General features: G+C 42.4%; 1 long non-coding RNA gene across 1 annotated transcript in view; it reads left to right on the top strand.

The window, feature by feature from the left end:
- The first annotated feature begins 3,857 nt into the window (after positions 1–3,857).
- The window catches only part of LOC142653077 (uncharacterized), a 37,189-nt gene continuing 18,465 nt past the window's right edge, over positions 3,858–22,581 (top strand). The window contains exons 1-2 of the long non-coding RNA XR_012848042.1: positions 3,858–4,065; positions 18,330–18,509. This is a non-coding gene — a long non-coding RNA (uncharacterized LOC142653077). The remainder of the gene's footprint in view (positions 4,066–18,329; positions 18,510–22,581) is intronic.

Here is a 22,581-nt window from a genome sequence, read left to right on the forward strand (position 1 = left end):
TAGGGAGCTTAGCTCCTGGTACCAAATCAATTGCGCAATCGTATTCTCTATGATGAGGTAACACTTCGGAGGCCTCCTTATAGAAAACATCAGCAAAGTCCTGAACAAACTCAGGTAGCGTGTTCACCTCCTCAGGGGGAGAAATAGAATTAACAGAAAAACATGACGTCATGCATTCATTACCCCATTTGGTAAGATCCCCAGTATTCCAGTCAAACGTAGGATTATGTAACTGCAACCAGGGAAGGCCTAAAACCAAATCGGACGATAATCCCTGCATCACCAGTACAGAGCACTGCTCCAAATGCATGGAGCCAACAAGGAGTTCAAAAACAGGGGTATGCTGTGTAAAATAACCATTAGCAAGAGGAGTGGAGTCGATACCCACTACCGGGACAGGTTTAGGCAAATCAATCAATGGCATAGCTAGAGACATAGCAAATTCCACAGACATAATATTAGCAGAAGACCCTGAATCCACGAAGGCACTGCCGGTAGCAGACCTACCACCAAAAGAGACCTGAAAGGGAAGCAAGATTTTATTACGTTTCATATTTACGGGAAATACCTGTGCACCCAAGTGACCTCCCCGATGGTCACTTAGGCGCGGAAGTTCCTCCGACTGCTTATTCTTACGCCTACGACATTTGTTCACTTGATGCTTGTTATCCCCACAGTAGAAGCAGAGACCATTCTTCCTGCGGAACTCTCTTCGTTGTTGGGGGGACACGGAGGCCCCGAGTTGCAGAGGTACCTCCGAGTCTTCCGTGGAAGAACGAAGCAACGGAACCTCGGGAGGTATCATGGGGGAGTCAGAGGAGAAAACACAAAAACGTTCAAGTCGTCGTTCCCTGAGACGTCGGTCAAGTCGTACCGCTAAAGCCATAACCTGATCTAGGGAGTCAGAAGAGGGATAGCTAACTAGCAGGTCTTTCAGGGCGTTCGACAGACCCAATCTAAACTGGCACCTTAAGGCAGGGTCATTTCACCGAGAAGCTACACACCACTTCCTAAAGTCAGAACAATACTCCTCAACGGGTCTCTCACCCTGACGTAAGGTCACCAGCTGACTCTCGGCAAAGGCAGTCTTGTCAGTCTCGTCATAAATGAGCCCGAGAGCAGAAAAGAAAAGATCAACGGAGGAAAGTTCAGGGGTGTCAGGAGCCAAGGAGAAGGCCCATTCTTGGGGCCTGTCCTGGAGCCGGGACATAATTATACCCACCCGCTGGCTCTCAGAACCAGAAGAGTGGGGCTTTAAGCGAAAATAGAGCCTACAACTCTCCCGAAAGGAGAAAAAAGTCTCCCAGTCCCCTGAGAACCGGTCAGGCAACTTGAGGTGGGGTTCAAGAGGTGAGGGGCACTACCAGGGTAGCATCAGGCTGGTTGTCCCTCTGAGCCAGGGCCTGGACCTGTAGGGAGAGGCCCTGCATTTGCTGAGCCAGGGTCTCAAGGGGGTCCATAGTAGTGTCAGGGACCAGGGTAGACTAGGTATATGGGCTTGTGATTATGTAATGTCGGGGTGGGGAGACAGACAGGTGAGCCCTAATCTACCCGCCACTCAGTTCCTGCCTACTTGCAACGACCCGCCCTAGGCGACGGGCTACAACTGGGTGACGGTCTCTACACTCAATAGGTGCACGACAGAAAAACAGACAAGGGTACAAAGAAGCCGGGGAAATGGGGAAGTTGCCCACGGGAACACCGTGAGCAACAGCGAGGTGAACGAGCCGAGTCAAACCAGGAGATGAGCGAGGTACAAAAACGCAGAGCAGAAGAGTGGTCAGTAAAGCCAAGGTAAATAACAAGCAGAGGGTCAGTAGTTCAAGAAGCTGCAGCAGGGCCAGGAAACCAGCAGAGAAGAATCACAAGCAAAGGAGGAACAGGAAAGGCAGGTATAAATAGACAGAGGGCGGGAGCTAGCTCCGTCTGGCCAGTATGTGATAGGCTCTCCTACTCCTAAGCCTGCCATCCTGAGTGGTGGAAGATGGAGTCAGTCTCACAGACAAAGAAGCAGGTGCAGACTGATTACCTATGGGCGTTGACACAGAAGCTGTGTCTGGCAGATCCTTTACAGTACCCTTGTCTGTTTGTCTGTCGTGCACATAGTGAGCGTAGGGACCGTCGCCCAGTTGTACGCCGTCGCCTAGGACGGGCCGTTGCAAGTAGGCAGGGACTGAGTGGCAGGTAGATTAGGGCTCACCTGTCTGTCTCCCTACCCCGGCAATACATAGTCACTGTGTACATACATTACATTACTTATCCTGTACTGATCCTAAATTACATCCTGTATTATACTCCAGAGCTGCACTCACTATTCTGCTGGTGGAGTCACTGTGTACATACATTACATTACTTATCCTGTACTGATCCTAAGTTACATCCTGTATTATACTCCAGAGCTGCACTCACTATTCTGCTGATGGAATCACTGTGTACATACATTACATTACTTATCCTGTACTTATCCGGCGTAACATCCTGAATTATACTCCAAAGCTGCACTCACTATTCTGCTGGTGGAGTCACTGTGTACATACATTACATTACTTATCCTGTACTGATCCTGAGTTACATCCTGTATTATACTCCGGAGCTGCACTCACTATTCTGCTGGTGGAGTCACTGTGTACATACATTACATTACTTATCCTGTACTGATCCGGCGTAACATCCTGAATTATACTCCAGAGCTGCACTCACTATTCTGCTGGTGGAGTCACTGTATACATACATTACATTACTTATCCTGTACTGATCCTGAGTTACATCCTGTATTATACTGCAGAGCTGCACTCACTATTCTGCTGGTGGAGTCACTGTGTACATACATTACATTACTTATCTGATCCTGAGTTATATCCTGTATTATACTGCAGAGCTGCACTCACTATTCTGCTGGTGGAGTCACTGTGTACATACATTACATTACTTATCTGATCCTGAGTTATATCCTGTATTATACTCCAGAGCTGCACTCACTATTCTGCTGCTGGAGTCACTGTGTACATACATTATATTACATAAAAAAAATGTAAATAAAGAGTTAATCAAAAAGTTGCACGTATCCCAAAATGGGAAAAACAACATCTCGCCCCTCAAAAAGAACCCTCACAACGCTCAATCGACGTAAAAATAAAAAAGTTCTTGCTCCCATATAATGGCGGCACAATTAGTACTGGTATTTTCTTTGTCAAAAGTAGTAAAACATAAAAAAAACTATAGAAATTTGTTATGTCCGTAATCGTATTGAACCGCAGAATAAAGTTGACATGTCGTTTTTACCACACGGTGAACGTTGTAAACACAATTCCACCCCATAAAGAATTTTTCTCCAGTTTCCCAGTGCATTATATTGTTCAATAAGTGGTTCAGCTAAAAACTACAATTTGTCCTGCAAAATCCAACCCTTATCTAACTGTATGACGGAAAAATAAAGAAGTTATGGCTTTTGGAATGTTGGAGGAAAAAATGAAAATGAAATGCAGAAAAATGGCCATGGTGGCAAAGGGTGAAGATCTATTGCCCTACTGTTATGTGTTGTTATTGCGGCTGTGTTCTTATTCGCTCCACTGGGTGGCGCTTGTGCAGTAATGAAATAGGCTACTGTCTGGCAATATATGGTAGAATATTTGGTTGAGAAAGAGGTTGGTTGATCTGGTCACCGAAGACGTCGTGAACTTATTGCATCCTGTTTCATTTATTGACTATTTTACAAGGTAAGGCGAGGTGCTTGGCTTGACACGGTCTAATGATGTGATGTCCGTAGTGAGCATGACCACGGTATTGTGAGGTTGCGTCCACAGGGCCGTGCCATATTTGGATGCGGCGGTGCCCTAATTGGCTGTTAGGATCACATGACGTCATATTCTTAATAACGTCACATCACTCCACAGCGTTCTAAACAGTGTCCCAAATTCTACACCAGTCAAGAAGGTTTTCTGTTCTAATACAAGACATCCAAAGTCTTCAACCCCCAATATCATATCCAGTAATGGTGTGGTCATCAACAATCGAGAGAAATGAGCAGACATGACTATCATAGGATAACTTCATTCACCGCTAAAAGTAACAGCCATAGTGCAGAGATCATAAAAGACATTTAAAAATGGGCTCTGCTTAATATCTTTATATTCTAAATGTCAGTCCTGATAAATCCTCAAAATAGTGCACAGATGCTCTTATGCTCAGTGTTGCCATATGCCCCATGTATGAAATGCCAAGAACAGTGGGGAAAGGGAGGTGAAGACCAACATTAGCTCTGCATCCTATGTAATAACATATAACTGCTGTAATACCGCCCTCTATGTACAAGAATATCACTACTATAATACTGCCCCCTATATACAAGAATATAACTACTATAATACTGCCCCTATATGCAAGAATATAACTACTATAATACTGCTCCCTATATACAAGAATATAACTACTATAATACTGCCCCCTATATACAAGAATATAACTACTATAATACTGCCCCCTATATACAAGAATATAACTACTATAATACTGCCCCCTATATACAAGAATATAACTACTGTAATACTGCCCCCTATATACAAGAATATAACTACTATAATACTGCACCTATTTACAAGACTATAACTACTATATACTGCCCCCTATATACAAGAATATAACTACTATAATACTGCTCCTATATACAAGAATATAACTACTATAATACTGCCCCCTACATACAAGAATATAACTACTATAATACTGCCTCTATATACAAGAATATAACTACTATAATACTGCTCCTATATACAAGAATATAACTACTATAATACTGCTCCTATATACAAGAATATAACTACTATGATACTGCCCCCTATATACAAGAATATAACTACTATAATACTGCTCCCTATATACAAGAATATAACTACTATAATACTGCTCCTATATACAAGAATATAACTACTATAATACTGCCCCCTACATACAAGAATATAACTACTATAATACTGCCTCTATATACAAGAATATAACTACTATAATACTGCTCCTATATACAAGAATATAACTACTATAATACTGCTCCTATATACAAGAATATAACTACTATAATACTGCCTCCTATATACAAGAATATAACTACTATAATACTGCCCCTATATACAAGAATATAACTACTATAATACTGCCTCCTATATACAAGAATATAACTACTATAATACTGTCCCTATATACAAGAATATAACTACTATAATACTGCCACCAATATACAAGAATATAACTACTATAATACTGCCCGTATATACAAGAATATAACTACTATAATACTGCCCCTATATACAAGAATATAACTACTATAATACTGCCGCTATATACAAGAATATAACTACTATAATACTGCCCCTATATACAAGAATATAACTACTATAATACTGCTCCTATATACAAGAACATAACTACTATAATACTGCCCCCTATATACAAGAATATAACTACTATAATACTGCCCCTATATACAAGAATATAACTACTATAATACTGCCCCCTATATACAAGAATATAACTACTATAATACTGCCCCCTATATGCAAGACTATAACTACTATAATACTGCCTCCTATATACAAGAATATAACTACTATAATACTGACCCCTATATACAATAATATAACTACTATAATACTGCTCCTATATACAAGAATATAACTACTATAATACTGCCCCTATATACAAGAATATAAGTACTATAATGCTGCCCACTATGTACAAGAATATAACTACTATAATACTGCCCCTATATACAAGAATATAACTACTATAATACTGCCCCTATGTACAAGAATATAACTACTATAATACTGCCTCCTATATACAAGAATATAACTAATACAATACTGCTTCTATATACAAGAATATAACTACTATAATACTGCACTCTATATCTCTATATATAGTACTAACTACTATAATACTGCCCCCTATGTACAAGAATATAACTACTGTAATACTCCTATATACAAGAATATAACTACTATAATACTGCCCCCTATATACAAGAATATAGCTATAACTACTATAACACTGCCCACTATATACAAGAATATAACTACTATAATACTGCCCCTATATACAAGAATATAACTACTATAATACTGCCCCATATATACAAGAATATAACTACTATAATACTGCCCCCTATATACAAGAATATAACTACTATAATACTGCCTCTATATACAAGAATATAACTACTATAATACTGCCCCTATATACAATAATATAACTACTATAATACTGCTCCTATTGTAATGATGGGGGTAGGGAAACAGACAAATGAGCCCTAATCTACCCGCCACTCAGTCCCTGCCTACTTGCAACGACCCGCCCTAGGCGACGGGGTACAACTGGGCGACGGTCCCTACGCTCAGTAAGTGCACGACAGACAAGCAGGCAAGGGTACAAAAAGCTAAGGGAAATGGGGAGTTGCCCACGGCAACACCATGAGCAACAAGAGTGGTGAACTAGCCGAGTCAAACCAGGAGTGTACGAGGTAACAAACGCAGAGCAGGAGAGTAGTCAGTAAGCCAGTGTCAGTATGAAGCAGGGTCAAATAGTTTTAGAAGCTGCAGCAGGGCCAGGAAACCAAACGAGAAGAATCACAAGCAAGGAGGAACAGGAAAGGCAGGTATAAATAGACAGAGGGCGGGAGCTAGCTCCGTCTGGCCAGGCTGTGATAGGCTCTCCCACTCCTAAGCCTGCCATCCTGAGTGGTGGAAGATGGAGTCAGTCTCACAGACACAGAAGCAGGTGCAGACTGATTACCTATGGGCGTTGACACAGAAGCTGTGCCTGGCAGATCCTTTACAGTATATACAAGAATATAACTACTATAATACTGCTCCTATATACAAGAATATAACTACTATAATACCACCCCCTATGTACAAGAATATAACTACTATAATACTGCTCCTATATACAAGAATATAACTACTATAATACTGCCCCTATATACAAGAATATAACTACTATAATACTGCTCCCTATATACAAGAATATAACTACTATAATACTGCCCCTATATACAAGAATATAACTACTATAATACTGCCCCTATATACAAGAATATAACTACTATAATACTGCCCCCTATATACAAGAATATAACTACTATATTACTGCCCCTATATACAAGAATATAACTACTATAAGGGGGATTCACACGAGCGTGTATTCGGTCCGTGCGGGCCGCGTGGTTTTCACGCGGCACGCATGGACCAATACAAGTCTATGGGGCAGTACAGACAGTCCGTGCTTTTTGCGCAGCGTTTGTCTGCTGCGCAAAAAGCGCGACAGGTTCAATAACTCTGCGTATTTCGCACATCACGCACCCATTGAAGTCAATGGGTGCGTGAAAACCACGCAGGTTGCACGGAAGCACTTCCGTGCGAACCGACTGAAACAGCGCACCAGCTGTCAAAAGGATGAATGTAAACAGAAAAGCACCACGTGCTTTTCTGTTTCCGAACATCCAAACGGAGTGTCTTTGCGATGAGCGAAGCCGGACAAGCGAACCGAAATTCACCGGGTTCGGCCGAACTCGTTTTGGCCGAACCCGGCAAAAAATTATCGGTACGCGACGTCAGGAGATAGTCACTGTCCATGGTGCTGAAAGAGTTAAACTGTTTCAGCACCATGGACAGTGACTTCCGATCCCAATATACATGAACCTGTAGAAAAAAAAAACGAAGTTATGACTTACCGATAACTCCCGGCGTCTTCCTCCAGTCTGACCTCCCGGGATGACAATTCAGTCCAGGTGACAGCTCCAGCCAATCACAGGCCAAGCACAGGCTGTAGCGGTCACATGGACTGGCGCGTCATCCAGGGAGGTGGGGCCCGATGTCGAGAGGCACGTCACCAAGGACGCGTCACCAAGGACGCGTCACCAAGGACGCGTCACCAAGCCAACGGCCGGGAAGTTCTCGGTAAGTACGAACTTTTTCTTTTTTTTCAACAGGTTTTTCGATAGGATGTGTTCGGCATTCACTGTCGAGGGTGCTGAAAGAGTTAGCTCTTTCAGCACCTTGGACAGTGACGGCCGTCGACTAGCCTCATCTCTATCGCAATAATATATCTGCTATAATACTGCCCCTATATACAAGAATATAACTACTATAATACCGCCCCTATATACAAGAATATAACTACTATAATACTGCCCCTATATACAAGAATATAACTACTATAATACTGCCCCATATATACAAGAATATAAGTACTATAATACTGCCCCTATATACAAGAATATAACTACTATAATACTGCTCCCTATGTACAAGAATATAACTAATATAATACTGCCCCCTATATACAAGAATATAACTACTATAATACTGCCCCTATATACAAGAATATAACTACAATACTACTGCCCCCTATATACAAGAATATAACTACTATAATACTGCTCCTGTATACAAGAATATAACTACTATAATACTTCCCCCTATATACAAGAATATAACTACTATAATATTGCTCCCTATGTACAAGAATATAACTACTATAATACTGCCCCCTATGTACAAGAATATAACTACTATAATACTGCCCTCTATATACAAGAATATAACTACTATAATACTGCTCCTATATACAAGACTATAACTACTATAATACTGCCCCTATATACAAGAATATAACTACTATAATACTGCCCCTATATACAAGAATATAACTACTATAATAATGCCCCCTATATACAAGAATATAACTACTATAATAATGCCCCCTATATACAAGAATATAACTACTATAATACTGCCCCCTATGTACAAGAATATAACTACTATAATACAGCCGCTATATACAAGAATATAACTACTATAATACTGCTCCTATATACAAGAATATAACTACTATAATACTGCCCCTATATACAACAATATAACTACTATAATACTGCCTCCTATATGCAAGAATATAACTACTATAATACTGCCCCTATATACAAGAATATAACTACTATAATACTGTCCCCAATATACAAGAATATAACTACTATAATACTGCCCCCTATATACAAGAATATAACTACTATAATACTGTCCCCTATATACAAGAATATAACCACTATAATACTGCCTCCTATATACAAGAATATAACTACTATAATACTGCTCCTATATATAAGAATATAACTAGTATAATACTGCCCATATATACAAGAATATAACTACTATAATACTGCTCCTATATACAAGAATATAACTACTATAATACTGTCCCCTATATACAAGAATATAACTACTATACTACTGCCCCTATATACAAGAATATAACTACTATAATACTGCTCCTATATGCAAGAATATAACTACTATAATACTGTCCCCTATATACAAGAATATAACTACTATAATACTGCTCTCTATGGACAACAATATGGATCTGAACAGGAATTATAGGGGTTTTTCACGTTCTGACAACTGATGACTTATCCACCGGATCGGTCATAAGTATATGATCGCTGCGGGTCTGACACCCGGACCCCGCACATATCAGCTGATCAGGCTGCCTCCGGGCATCGGTTGTTTGGCTCTGATCACTGAATAGCGGCCATTCGGCAGAACTGCGGCTCTGCTCCTATCCACTTGAGTATCGCAGCTCAGCCGCTATTTTGTGATCGGAGCTTTCTGCTTCTGGCAATATCATCTGATGCCCGGTGGCAGCCGCAGCAGCTGATAGGTACGGTGTCCGGGTGTCGGACCTGCACCGATCATATACTGATGACCTATCCGGTGGATTGGTCATCAGTTGTCAAAACGTGGAAAACCCCTTTAAAATGTTTATATCCCAATGAGGATACTTTATATCAGACAGAATGAGGACGTTCATGTGTCTCCTATATTTGGGTTATATTGTATTATATTATACTGCTGTAACCTCTTTCTGTTGGACATGTTATAACCTGGAGACTCCTGGGAGTTTCGTTTTGGCTTCCGGCCACGCTGCCGGTTGCATAAGATTTGTCTATATTTTTTTTGGAGGGGTTGTGGCTGTTGCTATTACATTGGTGACTGGATTTTTGCCCGGAATGATGTGACAACAACATAATTCAAAATGTATCAACATTTAAGTCGCTGTAATTCAGACACCGCGGCTGCAGCAGCTCCACACGTTCATCATTATTTACTTGGCTTTAAAATCAGCAAATCTCTAGAACTGAAATAGCTATATAGGTATATAGGAAATATATCTGATATCTCTATACATTTGTCATTGTATATATTACAGGGACCATATTCAGGTAATTCTTGTTCTCGAAACAATATATTGTCAGTCATAAGATTCACTGCGTAGCAAGGGCAATACTGCAGCAGCTACGGGGCCAGCATCAAGTGGGGGCCCCAGCTTGGGTTGTCCTCAGTCACATTCCCCATTGTCAGTGAATCTACTGTATATAGGGTACCCCCTCTACCTATAACAACAGTAAAAGCACCCCTATTAACAGTGCCAGGATTCCTCTTTTGACAGTCAGACTGCCCCCCTATAAACAGTGCCTCTCAGAGAGTGTCCCCACAGAGAGTGCTTAAATCAGCAATGACAGAGTTCCCCTATAAACAGTGCCAGTCAGAAAGTGCCCTTTTAGCAATGCTAGAATTACCTTATAAACAGTGCCTGTCAGAGAATGCCCCCCACAAATATCACCAGCCAGAGAGTGCCCACATTAGCAATGACAGAGTTCTCCTATAAACAGTGCCAGAAAGAAAGTGTCCCATTAGCAATGCTAGAATTACCCTATAAACAGTGCCTGTCAGAGAATGCCCCTACAAACAGTGCCAGTCAGAGCGTTCCCCTTTAAAAACAGTGCCAGCCAGAGAGTGCCAAATTAGCAATGAAAGAGTGCCCCTATAAACAGTGCCATACAAAAAGTACCCCCAAAAACAATACTAGAGTTACCTTATAAACAGTTCCTGTCAGAGAGTGCCCCCATAAAAAGCACCAGCCAAAGAATGCCACCATTAGACATGACAGAGTACCCTATAAATAGTGCCAGAGAGTGCCCCCAATAGCAATACCAGAGTGTCCCTCCAAAATGCGTCAGACAGAGAGTGCTACTATTAACAATGCCAGGCTGAGAGAGGAGCGTGGCCTGGACGCTGGTGGGAGCAGACGTTCAGTAGGAAACCTCCGCCAGCGCCTGACACAATTGACCGCCATCCTCCCTTGAGCCGTCTATTTCCTACGGGGTGGATACACACATTGGTGATCCCCGGCTGTGTTGCTACCCTCTGATGGCTTTCTGGCACCATTCGGTGGCCCTATAGTGACGGGACCTATAACTATGTATAGGTACATACACTATAGCCTTCATACATCTACTGTGCTTTTCTTTTTGGTAGTACCCATGTCATGATTCTTGCGTTCTCAATAAATTTTACCTTTAAAAAAGAAAACAATGCCAGGCTGAGAGTGCCCCCATAAGTGACTGACCACTACTACCAAATTCTACTTTGCAGTGGACTCATCTGCCCTGCCAATCCGGGAGGGTCAGCAAACGAGCTCTATAGGCAGTGCCAATGGGGAAGGGAGATGGACAGGTCTGAGGGTCACTCCACTCTCCGCTCCTATAAGGGTAGGGGCAGTGGGGTATATAAGTGGCATGCCCTTCGACCCCACGTTGTAGGTAGCGGTGACATGAATTAACTCCAGGAGAAGGGCTCCCTTTTGCAATGGGGTCCCCTGTTCTGTATGCCCCACTAGTGAACTGGTGTAGCCTAAAGCTCTTGGGCCCCAATGTAATATGTTTACCGGGGCCCTCTGTTGACATTTATAGTGTTGCTCTCGTCTAATTCAACAGAGGGGCCTCTGGGTACCAGGACCCTCTGCACCCCCCATAGCGCCATTACTAGGCATCGCAGTCTATGAGTGGGATACAGTTAATGTACGTGAATTACTGGCCAGGCTATATTTACCCCGCGCTGCCAGCGGGCATCTATCACATGACATTACATGATAATCCCGGAGCGGCCATGTTTTTATTTTAATGAACAGTGACACGGATCATCCAGACTAATGTGCTCTTCTCACATTGCAAAATCTATTTTAACATTTGTAGGACGACTTGTGAGCGCAAGGTCAACGCAGGAGAGAGAAGGCAAACGTGAGAAATACACACGGGGGAGTAAAGTGCTACATTGTATCAGGGACGTCAACAATGTACAGATAAATGTATAGTTCTCAGTTAATGCAGGAAAATTCCGATAATCTGGCACCTGTTTATCAGCACTATGGCCCAGTATCTGAGGTTAATAGTCCCACCTGATATCATAGTCCGGAATCCACTTGATAATCCGGCATTCATAGAGGGAATTGCCTAGACAAGGCATCAGTGTCTGTGATGAGACAGGAGGCGGATTCCAGACTACCTCAGACTCCAACAGACAACGCAGCTAAACTGGAGTCGCAGATCATAGTGGTGTCCTAATGTAGCAGTGCTGATAACATACCTCCAAAATGTCCCAGATCCAGCGGGACTATCCCGAATTCCGGGCTATGTCCCACTGTCCCGGGAAGCAGGTGCATGTCCTGGTTCCAACTGTATCTGGGGGCATTATACTGTAAGAGGGGGGGCACTATGGGGGCATAATAATGTGTGTGGGGCACTATGGGGGGCATAATACTGTGTGTGTGCAGGGCACTATGGGGGCATAAAACTGTGTGTGTGGCACTATGTGGGCATAATACTGTGTGTGTGGGGGCTGGGGCACTATGGGGGCATAATACTGTGGGGGGGCACTGTGGGGGCACTGCGGGGACATTATACTGTGTGAGGGGGGCACTATGGAGGTTTCATACTGTGTAGGGACACGATGGGAGGCATGATATGGTGTGGGGGGCACAAAATAGTGTAGAGGCACTTTGGGGAATTGATAATGTGTGGGGGCACTAACAATAGCAGCTCTGCTACATCAAAATTTACCATTGTGTTATTGACATAGATGGAAAATGTTCTTCCGTAAATTCATGTTTAATATTCAGAATTTCCTGGCCTTTAGATATTGCTATATATTCTTTATATGAAAGATGTAGGAGAGTTGAATTTGTCCTATGGCTCAATGCAGAATTGCAGGTAAACTTGCATTATTATCTTATCAGATGCACAAAAGAAACCGACATGCCTAATTCAGCTCTGCTACATAAAAAAAACCTGTAACTAGGTGTAAGTCTGAGCCTTATCCATAAATACAGACACCCAATATCGACATATTTGTGTACCGTACATTGCAATCCTTATATTGCAGATGTATTAGAGCTGAGTTTTTATTTTGGCCTTCTGTATTATCTGGAGCTTTACACAGGACTGCAGGTAAACCTTATCTATTACTGGGTGCACAAATTCGGCTCTGCTGCATCATAAATGACCGTTGTGTCATTTATGTAGGTAGAAGATGGGTTGAAGTGCCTTTTAAATTCATGCTTCATACTCATAATTACCAGTCATCTGATACATTCTTATATGATAGATGTAGCAGAGCTGAGTTTGTCATCTGGCACTATATGTTAATCTGGGCGCAAATGTCATAATTAGTCCTAACAGTTATTGTCTTTGCATTGATCCAATTTTGGGCTTCGTGCTCTGCGGCCGGCTCTCATCTGACTGCAGATTTATGTGATAATTTGCATTCTATATATAATGGCGCACAATGGCGGCTCCGATAAGAAAAGAATGCGAGAGCAGTCGTAGGAGTTTCTTTGTGTTGCCAAGGCAAACAACATGCAGCGCGGGGATGGAGCCGCATTTACCGGCGGCTTTTCTGATGTGCAGCCATTTATTTCTCCATCAGACAATACCGGGGCAGAATCACAAGAAGGAGGAAAACCCTCAACATTCACACGGTGACAGCACAATCTCTGCTGGAGCCGCAGCTTTCATCTCCGCCACGTACAAAATGCACAAAAACACATTCCAGGCTTATCGTGAAGGTTACCAGCCGTGGTCGCGGTCAATTCTGATACGGGCGCGGAATATTTTTAATAATTTACCCATATAAACTATGCTGGGTGTTGTTTTGTGGAGTTCTTAAAGGGCACTTGCTTCTAAAACCCCTGAGTCCGATTTGCCATTCTACAATGTGGGAAAGCTGGGTGACAACCAATATGGCTACCGCTGCATCGTCTACCCAGGGTAATAGCTCCGTCTACTCCACCCCTTATCACTCTATAACTAGACACATTAAGTCAGAAGTCTGGGAAAGTTGTGTGAACTGGAGTCACAGCCATTGTGGTTGTCAACCAGCTTTCTAAGACTACCGAATGTCAAATCTGTGCAGTTGTTTGGGATTACGGGTGTAGTCCTGCATACAAAGGTATAACTTGAAGCTCCTTTGCCGTTGCAAAATCTATACCAGGGCCCGCCATTGTAGTACTAGGTCTTCTTATGTAGCAGAGTGGCCATTGGGCCCCATCAGGCTCCAAGGCCCCAGTGCGACTGCAACCCTATGGTTATACCCCTGCCTGTATTACTACACAGACCTGCCATTCAATGGTCTGGGAAAGATGGGTGACAAAATTGTTGAACGCTGCAGTAGTAGTCATATTGGTGGTCACTCAGCTTTCCCAAACTCCTGATTGGCCAATCTACTTCTATCTATGACACATTTTCCCATTGTGCGCTTCTATCTGTGCGTTTTGATCTGAAACTTTACCATATAATTCGTACATATATACCTAGAGGAGGCCAAATAGCAGAGGCAGCCATATAGATGTGCCCAAACAGTAGTGTCACCCACATAGCAGTGCCGAAACAGTGGATATATATATATATACATATATATATATATATATATATATATAGCAGTGCGCATAGGTCATAGACTAGTGTTAGTGACCATACCAAATAAGCATCTTAGCCACAACTTCAAGGTCAGACTGCTTCTTTAATGTCTATCTTCACCTCTAAACACCAGTTTATATATTTAAAGTCACTGTGTACATACTTTACATTACTTATCCTGTACTGATCCTGAGTTACATCCTGTATTATACTCCAGAGCTGCACTCACTATTCTGCTGGTGGAGTCACTGTGTACATACTTTACATTACTTATCCTGTACTGATCCTGAGTTACATCCTGTATTATACTCCAGAGCTGCACTCACTATTCTGCTGGTGAAGTCACTGTGTACATACTTTACATTACTTATCCTGTACTGATCCTGAGTTACAGCCTGTATTATACTCCAGAGCTGCACTCACTATTCTGCTGGTGGAGTCACTGTGTACATACATTACTTATCCTGTACTGATCCTGAGTTATATCCTGTATTATACTCCAGAGCTGCACTCACTATTCTGCTGGTGGAGACACTGTACATACATTACTTATCCTGTACTGATCCGGAGTTACATCCTGTATTATACTCCAGAGCTGCACTCACTATTCTGCTGGTGGAGTCACTGTGTACATACATTACATTACTTATCCTGTACTGATCCTGAGTTATATCCTGTATTATACTCCAGAGCTGCACTCACTATTCTGCTGGTGGAGTCACTGTGTACATACATTACATTACTTATCCTGTACTGATCCTGAGTTATATCCTGTATTATACTCCAGAGCTGCACTCACTATTCTGCTGGTGGAGTCACTGTGTACATACATTACATTACTTATCCTGTACTGATCCTGAGTTATATCCTGTATTATACTCCAGAGCTGCACTCACTATTCTGCTGGTGGAGTCACTGTGTACATACATGACATTACTTATCCTGTACTGATCCTGAGTTATACCCTGTATTATACTCCAGAGCTGCACTCACTATTCTGCTGGTGGAGTCACTGTACATACATTACATTACTTATCCTGTACTGATCCTGAGTTGCATCCTGTATTATACTCCAGAGCTGCACTCACTATTCTGCTGGTGGAGTCACTGTGTACATACTTTACATTACTTATCCTGTACTGATCCTAAGATACATCCTGTATTATACTCCAGAGCTGCACTCACTATTCTGCTGGTGGAGTCATTGTGTACATACATTACATTAGTTATCCTGTACTGATCCTGAGTTATATCCTGTATTATACTCCAGAGCTGCACTCCCTATTCTGCTGGTGTAGTCACTGTGTACATACATTACTTATCCTGTACTGATCCTGAGTTACATCCTGTATTATACTCCAGAGCTGCACTCACTATTCTGCTGGTGGAGTCACTGTGTACATACATTACATTACTTATCCTGTACTGATCCTGAGTTATATCCTGTATTATACTCCAGAGCTGCACTCACTATTCTGCTGGTGCAGTCACTGTGTACATACATTACATTACTTATCCTGTACTGATCCTGAGTTACATCCTGTATTATACTCCAGAGCTGTACTCACTATTCTGCTGGTGGAGTCACTGTGTACATACATTACATTACTTATCCTGTACTGATCCTGAGTTACATCCTGTATTATACTTCAGAGCTGCAGTCACTATTCTGCTGGTGCAGTCACTGTGTACATACATTACATTACTTATCCTGTACTGATCCTGAGTTACATCCTGTATTATACTCCAGAGCTGCACTCACTATTCTGCTGGTGGAGTCACTGTGTACATACATTACATTACTTATCCTGTACTGATCCTAAGATACATCCTGTATTATACTCCAGCGCTGCAGTCACTATTCTGCTGGTGGAATCACTGTGTACATACATTACTTCTCCTGTACTGATCCTGAGTTACATCCTGTATTATACTCCAGAGCTGCAGTCACTATTCTGCTGGTGGAGTCACTGTGTACATACATTACATTACTTATCCTGTACTGATCCTGAGTTATACCCTGTATTATACTCCAGAGCTGCACTCACTATTCTGCTGGTGGAGTCACTGTGTACATACATTACATTACTTATCCTGTACTGATCCTAAGATACATCCTGTATTATACTCCAGCGCTGCAGTCACTATTCTGCTGGTGGAATCACTGTGTACATACATTACTTCTCCTGTACTGATCCTGAGTTACATCCTGTATTATACTCCAGAGCTGCAGTCACTATTCTGCTGGTGGAGTCACTGTGTACATACATTACATTACTTATCCTGTACTGATCCTGAGTTACATCCTGTATTATACTCCAGAGCTGCACTCACTATTCTGCTGGTGGAGTCACTGTGTACATACATTACATTACTTATCCTGTACTGATCCTGAGTTATACCCTGTATTATACTCCAGAGCTGTACTCACTATTCTGCTGGTGGAGTCACTGTCTACATACATTACATTACTTATCCTGTATTATTCTACTGGTTGTTATTGGAAACAGTTTGTGAACAGATGCCTCTCACAATCTGGATGGATATGACTGTGTATCCTCAGTGGCAGTGAGATGTTCTGAGTGACAGATGCTGCGCTCGCTGCTTTACATATCTGGCTGTAAGATAAAGTCTTGTATCCAAGTTCTGCCGCTATAAAGCAGATTTTTACACTGTTTCCTGCATGATAGATTTAGGGTTATTATTCCGTTTGCTACACTTTTCCCCTCCCCCTCTGTCACTCCGGTAGCCTAGAACTTACAGTCTTTTCTGTTCCTGCACCTTTTCCCCTTCTCTTACTTGTTTTACCTCCCTGCAGCAGCGTCTTTTGCTTTCTGCTTGGGAGGGTGAAAGAACAAGTCTGTGCGAGAGGCAAGGCAGTCTACTGTATAGCTTCCTGTGAGGGTTTGTCCTCCTTAGGCAACCCCGTTCATATAATTTATGAATGTAGAAGAGGACCAGATCCCCATCTTGGGACCCGCTCAGAGGCCACTTCTCTGGAGGAACCCTCTTGTATATGCGTTACATGGACAGTCCATTGATTTCAACAGGCTCTGTCGAATGCAGCCGGAGAAATGAACACCCACTGACTGATTCCCCTAGGGGTAATGGCAGATCGTAGGATTGCCTGGCAGCGATCGCACCCTTTCACAATCAATGCTGCGGCACTATTTATGCGGAGAGGGATTGTGTCAGGGGTATCTTTGGTGTTCCTTAAATTTCCGAATCATGCACTGCCCCCTAATACCCTGAAATTGTCATAAGAGGGTGTATCAGTTTTTTTCTGGAGTGTTCCTTTAAAATGACTGTACATGTACTGAAGTGGTCACCCAAAGAGGAATACAAAGTGTTGCTAGGCAACTTGAACTTACACACCCGGTAGAATAGACTAACAGGGGGTTATAACTTAGTTGTGCAGATTCATTGGTTCATCAATTTGTTAGATGAGGGGGTTTTATATATATATTAATGTCGTTATTATGTGTCATGACGTCAGTCCTACTCCTGGTTATATGTGTTCCTCCAGGCTATCCTGTCTTCTGACCGAATATTGGGTTTATGATCTCCATCCATCTCGTCTCTCATCATCCTCTTCTTCTTCTACCGGTCAGAAAAGACAACCTTTGATGAGAAGGTTCAGCACCACTGCATATAAATCTGAGACTGCTCAGCCAGGTCCTAGGGACCATGGTCTCAGGAGAGAAAGGTAAGAACTTCTGGACTATGATCCTGTTTGCATCTCTTATAGAGCACGGAGATCTGGCAGGATCACCCCAATTTTTTAATGTTCTTACACAGAAAACATGGCTGGTATCTAAACCGTGGTCTTCCAGAACCTGCTCATCATTGTAGAAGAACCTTCTCTACCAAGACAGGTTATCTACTCTGAGCGAAGGCCAGGGAACTCAAGAAGAATTTCAAAAGCACCATAAATATCTTAAAAAAGGCCAAGTCAACATCATTAACATAGAATCCATAGAATTTTAGGTCTCACAATCCATTAAGTGACTACTTTGAAATGGACCTTTCCCCCAAAAAACTGACAAAAGACGAGTCCCAAATTGTGGCGGCAGAGAACCACCATCGTACCAAGATCTGTAGTCCAGGGCTTCTCAAAGTGTGCGGATCACCTCATTGGCTGGTGGGGCGCAGCTCCCGACTAGTGCCAGTTATAGGTGGACTCACAGAAATACTGCTCGATTTTGGTGCCTAGTTCCTCCTTGCCACCGGTGGTTAGGGACTAAACCTTAGAAGGTGCCAAAATCAAGCCGCTTTACCATCTTTACCACCTCCTCCGCTAGTCGTCCATCCTACCCTCTCAACAACCGCTCAGAAAGAAGAATTTTTCTTTGTGGCACAATGATAGAGACCTGGGTAAGCCAATAAGAGGCACTGCCCGCCCAAACCTTCAGCCAACTGCCCGCCCGAACCTTCAGCCAACTGCCCGCCCGAACCTTCAGCCAACTGCCCGCCCGAACCTTCAGCCAGTCAGGGCTAAGATTTTATTTGGGCTGTGCGCTTTATTCGTTTTCCGCTCTTTGGGGCACTTTGCACTGCATGGTGGTGTTTTTTTGGTGCTACTTGGAGTAATATAGGTGCTGCCTTTGCTTGATGGTGAGTCCACGGAAGCACCATATTTTGGCTGACGAGGCCCTAGTAGGAAAAGCTTGACAAGCCCTGCTGTAAACTGAGGAGTGGTCTCCAAGGAATAAATACATTGTACCGAGATCTTCAGATAGTGGATTGGGGGTCAACAGCCTGATCTTATGGAATATTCTGGTGGGTCTGGTCTCTTGCTGATAAAAGACTTTGGCCAAAGAGTTTCTAAGTCAACCCCCAAAAGGCCCCTTTGTTGAGCATTATACTCCTCAACCCAATCGTGGGGCTTATTTATACAAACCAGTGCAAAGTCGCACGTGAAAAACGGCCATTTTTCACGTCCGAGTTTCATCATGTGGGACCCGTTTTCACGGATCACTCATAGATTTGAATCTATTGAGGGATCCGTGAAAACGGACGAAAATAGGACATGTCCTATTTTTCCACGGACCCTTCCGTTAAAACAACGGCCTTGTGAAGGGCCCCATTGAAATACACGCATCCGTGTCACGTACGTTTTTTTAACGTATACTAAGTTGGTGTGCACAAGCCCTCAGGATGATACCATTGTCCTCCCATTGGCCGGCGGCGTCTGGATTGGAGAGCTCCTATCTCAGTTTATTAGTGTTACCTTAGAAGACTTGAGACCCCATGGAGAGACCCCAATGTACCGGGTAACTTGAGCAGATGTCATGGCCTAGTGGGCTTGGTTTGCCCATAGCGAACATGCTGTATTGTTGACAAATCAAGGTTGCGGTAGCCAAGGGCCCTTAGTGGGTCTCTCGTCTAAGGGCCCACATACACCTGGCGCCATCCCTGCCCAATTCAGTCAAAATGGAAATTTTAAACCATTGTCCTCCTGGTGTGAATAATATATGACGAGGCTTTGTTCTTGGAGGCGCGTGCTCCTGCTTTGGACTTACAATAACATAACCCGATTTCTGCTCTGCATGGTTTAGTATTAACAGATGTTCCACTGTGTAAATATTTCAGCATGTTCTGAGGAGCATCGGGAGGTCATTACAGTAAGAGAAAACTTCAGCGTTTTATTACTTTTCCCTCCTGCAATTATTTATTTAGAGGCAAAGTCCTTTTTTTAAGCTACGTTCACAGGTTAAAGTGAATTTCCGCCCTTCAACATCATAACAAAATTCTGCGCTGATTAATTTAATAAAATATCTTTATAGGGGTCGGAGCTTTTCTAGAACATCGCACCAAATACACTGCGTAGAAATACATTTAAATAGTAAAATTCTGTGTTCCTTCAGCCACCACTAGGGGTGGCTGACTATAATGTGTTATTATTGAGGTCAGTGTATGAACAGTATGCAGTAAACTCCTAAGCTCCCCCTAGTGGTGGCTGCAGGAACACAGAATGATGTCATGTAACTATGCCTATGTAGGAGATTTAAAGCTCTATATCAGGAAAAAAGCAGCTTCGACTTCTCTAAAATTATATATATATATATATATAAAAAAAAGAGTTTAGGATTTATTTAGATGAAAAAAAACAAACAATGGGGGGTCTTCTCATGAAGATAACCCGTTTTTAACTGGTGCTCGTCCGATCAGCTGTTTGCCACAAGTCCTGCTTCTCTGATGCCTGGCGATCATCTGTTTTCCACTGCGTCTGACCAGACATTTCCCCTACAGGAGGATTGTAGTATTACATAGCAGTCAGTCACATGAATGGTTGTCCATGTAATGCAGAATGGGCGCTCTCATGCGCACTACCTCACCGCGGAAATCGACAAGTCTTTTCAATCCTGATCACTGCGTCGTCGACTCTCCACTCCGTTCCTATCATCAACTGAGACAGTGCTGCTGGGGTATAGAGACAAAATATGGCTCTGTTCACATCTGCATTATTGCATGATATGAACAGCTACTTTGTACGATAATAACGATCTAGGTAAGTATGAACGTTTTTACCACTGCTTTCCGCAGCGGGAGATCTGTCAAAAAAAAATGCACCGCAATTTAATGTACTACGGGTTCCATGTCGGACACGCTGCGTGAGTTTTACCCGTGGGAACCTGGCCAAAGGCTAAATGCACACGTTGCAAATTTGGTGCAGAGAATCTGCATCAAAACTGCAGGTATACGCAGGTAGGTCCGTAGGTAAAATCTGATTCTAATGGTGCGGTTTTTACATTTTGGTGCAGTAATAGGTGCCTTTTTATGCTGCGGATCTTGATGCATTTTTTTTATTTTTTTAAAACTAGTCAGATCCAATTCGCAAGCGGAAACGGAAGATAAATTGACGTGCCGCAGATTTAAAAACACGCATCGCAGGTCAATTTACGAGCAGAAAAAAAACTGGAACGTGTAGATGAGATTTCTAGAAATCTCATTTCATTTGCTGGTACAGTTTAATGCTGTGGATTTGCCGCACAAAAATACACGTAGCAAATCTGCAGGTAATACGCATCATGTGCATTTGGCCTACCTGATTTTGGAAAATAATATATTATCAGCGCTGTATTTACCCAAAACGGGAAAATGTACTGTGAGAAAAAAAAAATCCCAAAGAAATTTCATAATAAATTTGACCTTTGATAAAAAAATATAATGATAAAAAATATAATACATTTAAAATAAAAACTGCTGAAATAAATACTAAGAAAATAATAGATTCCCTTCAAACCAACCAAGTGCTATCCCCTGCGATTCCCTGAATTAGGGCATGTAATATATCAACATAAACGACTGACGATCTCAGATATGAATATGAATTCTATTTTTAGGATATTTTTGTATGTGATTGCAAAAAAGAAATTACTTTGAACATGGAAAAAAAGTATTGCGAAATTCATGTCACCCGGCAGCCGATAATCCAGGACATCTAATAATCCGGCACTTGTATCCACCACAGAACTGCAGTAATATCACAAGCCGAAGGAAGAGCGGAGACAACCGACGAGGAAAAAACGGAGAGAACCGACGAGAGAAAAGCGGAGAGAACCGACGAGAGAAAAGCGGAGAGAACCGACGAGAGAAAAGCGGAGAGAACCGACGAGAGAAAAGCGGAGAGAACCGACGAGAGAAAAGCGGAGAGAACCGACGAGAGAAAAGCGGAGAGAACCGACGAGAGAAAAGCGGAGAGAACCGACGAGAGAAAAGCGGAGAGAACCGACGAGGAAAAAGCGGAGAGAACCGACGAGAGAAAAGCGGAGCGA

Source organism: Rhinoderma darwinii, chromosome 5, assembly GCF_050947455.1.
Source record: "Rhinoderma darwinii isolate aRhiDar2 chromosome 5, aRhiDar2.hap1, whole genome shotgun sequence".
In the NCBI taxonomy this organism is placed as follows: domain Eukaryota; kingdom Metazoa; phylum Chordata; class Amphibia; order Anura; family Rhinodermatidae; genus Rhinoderma; species Rhinoderma darwinii.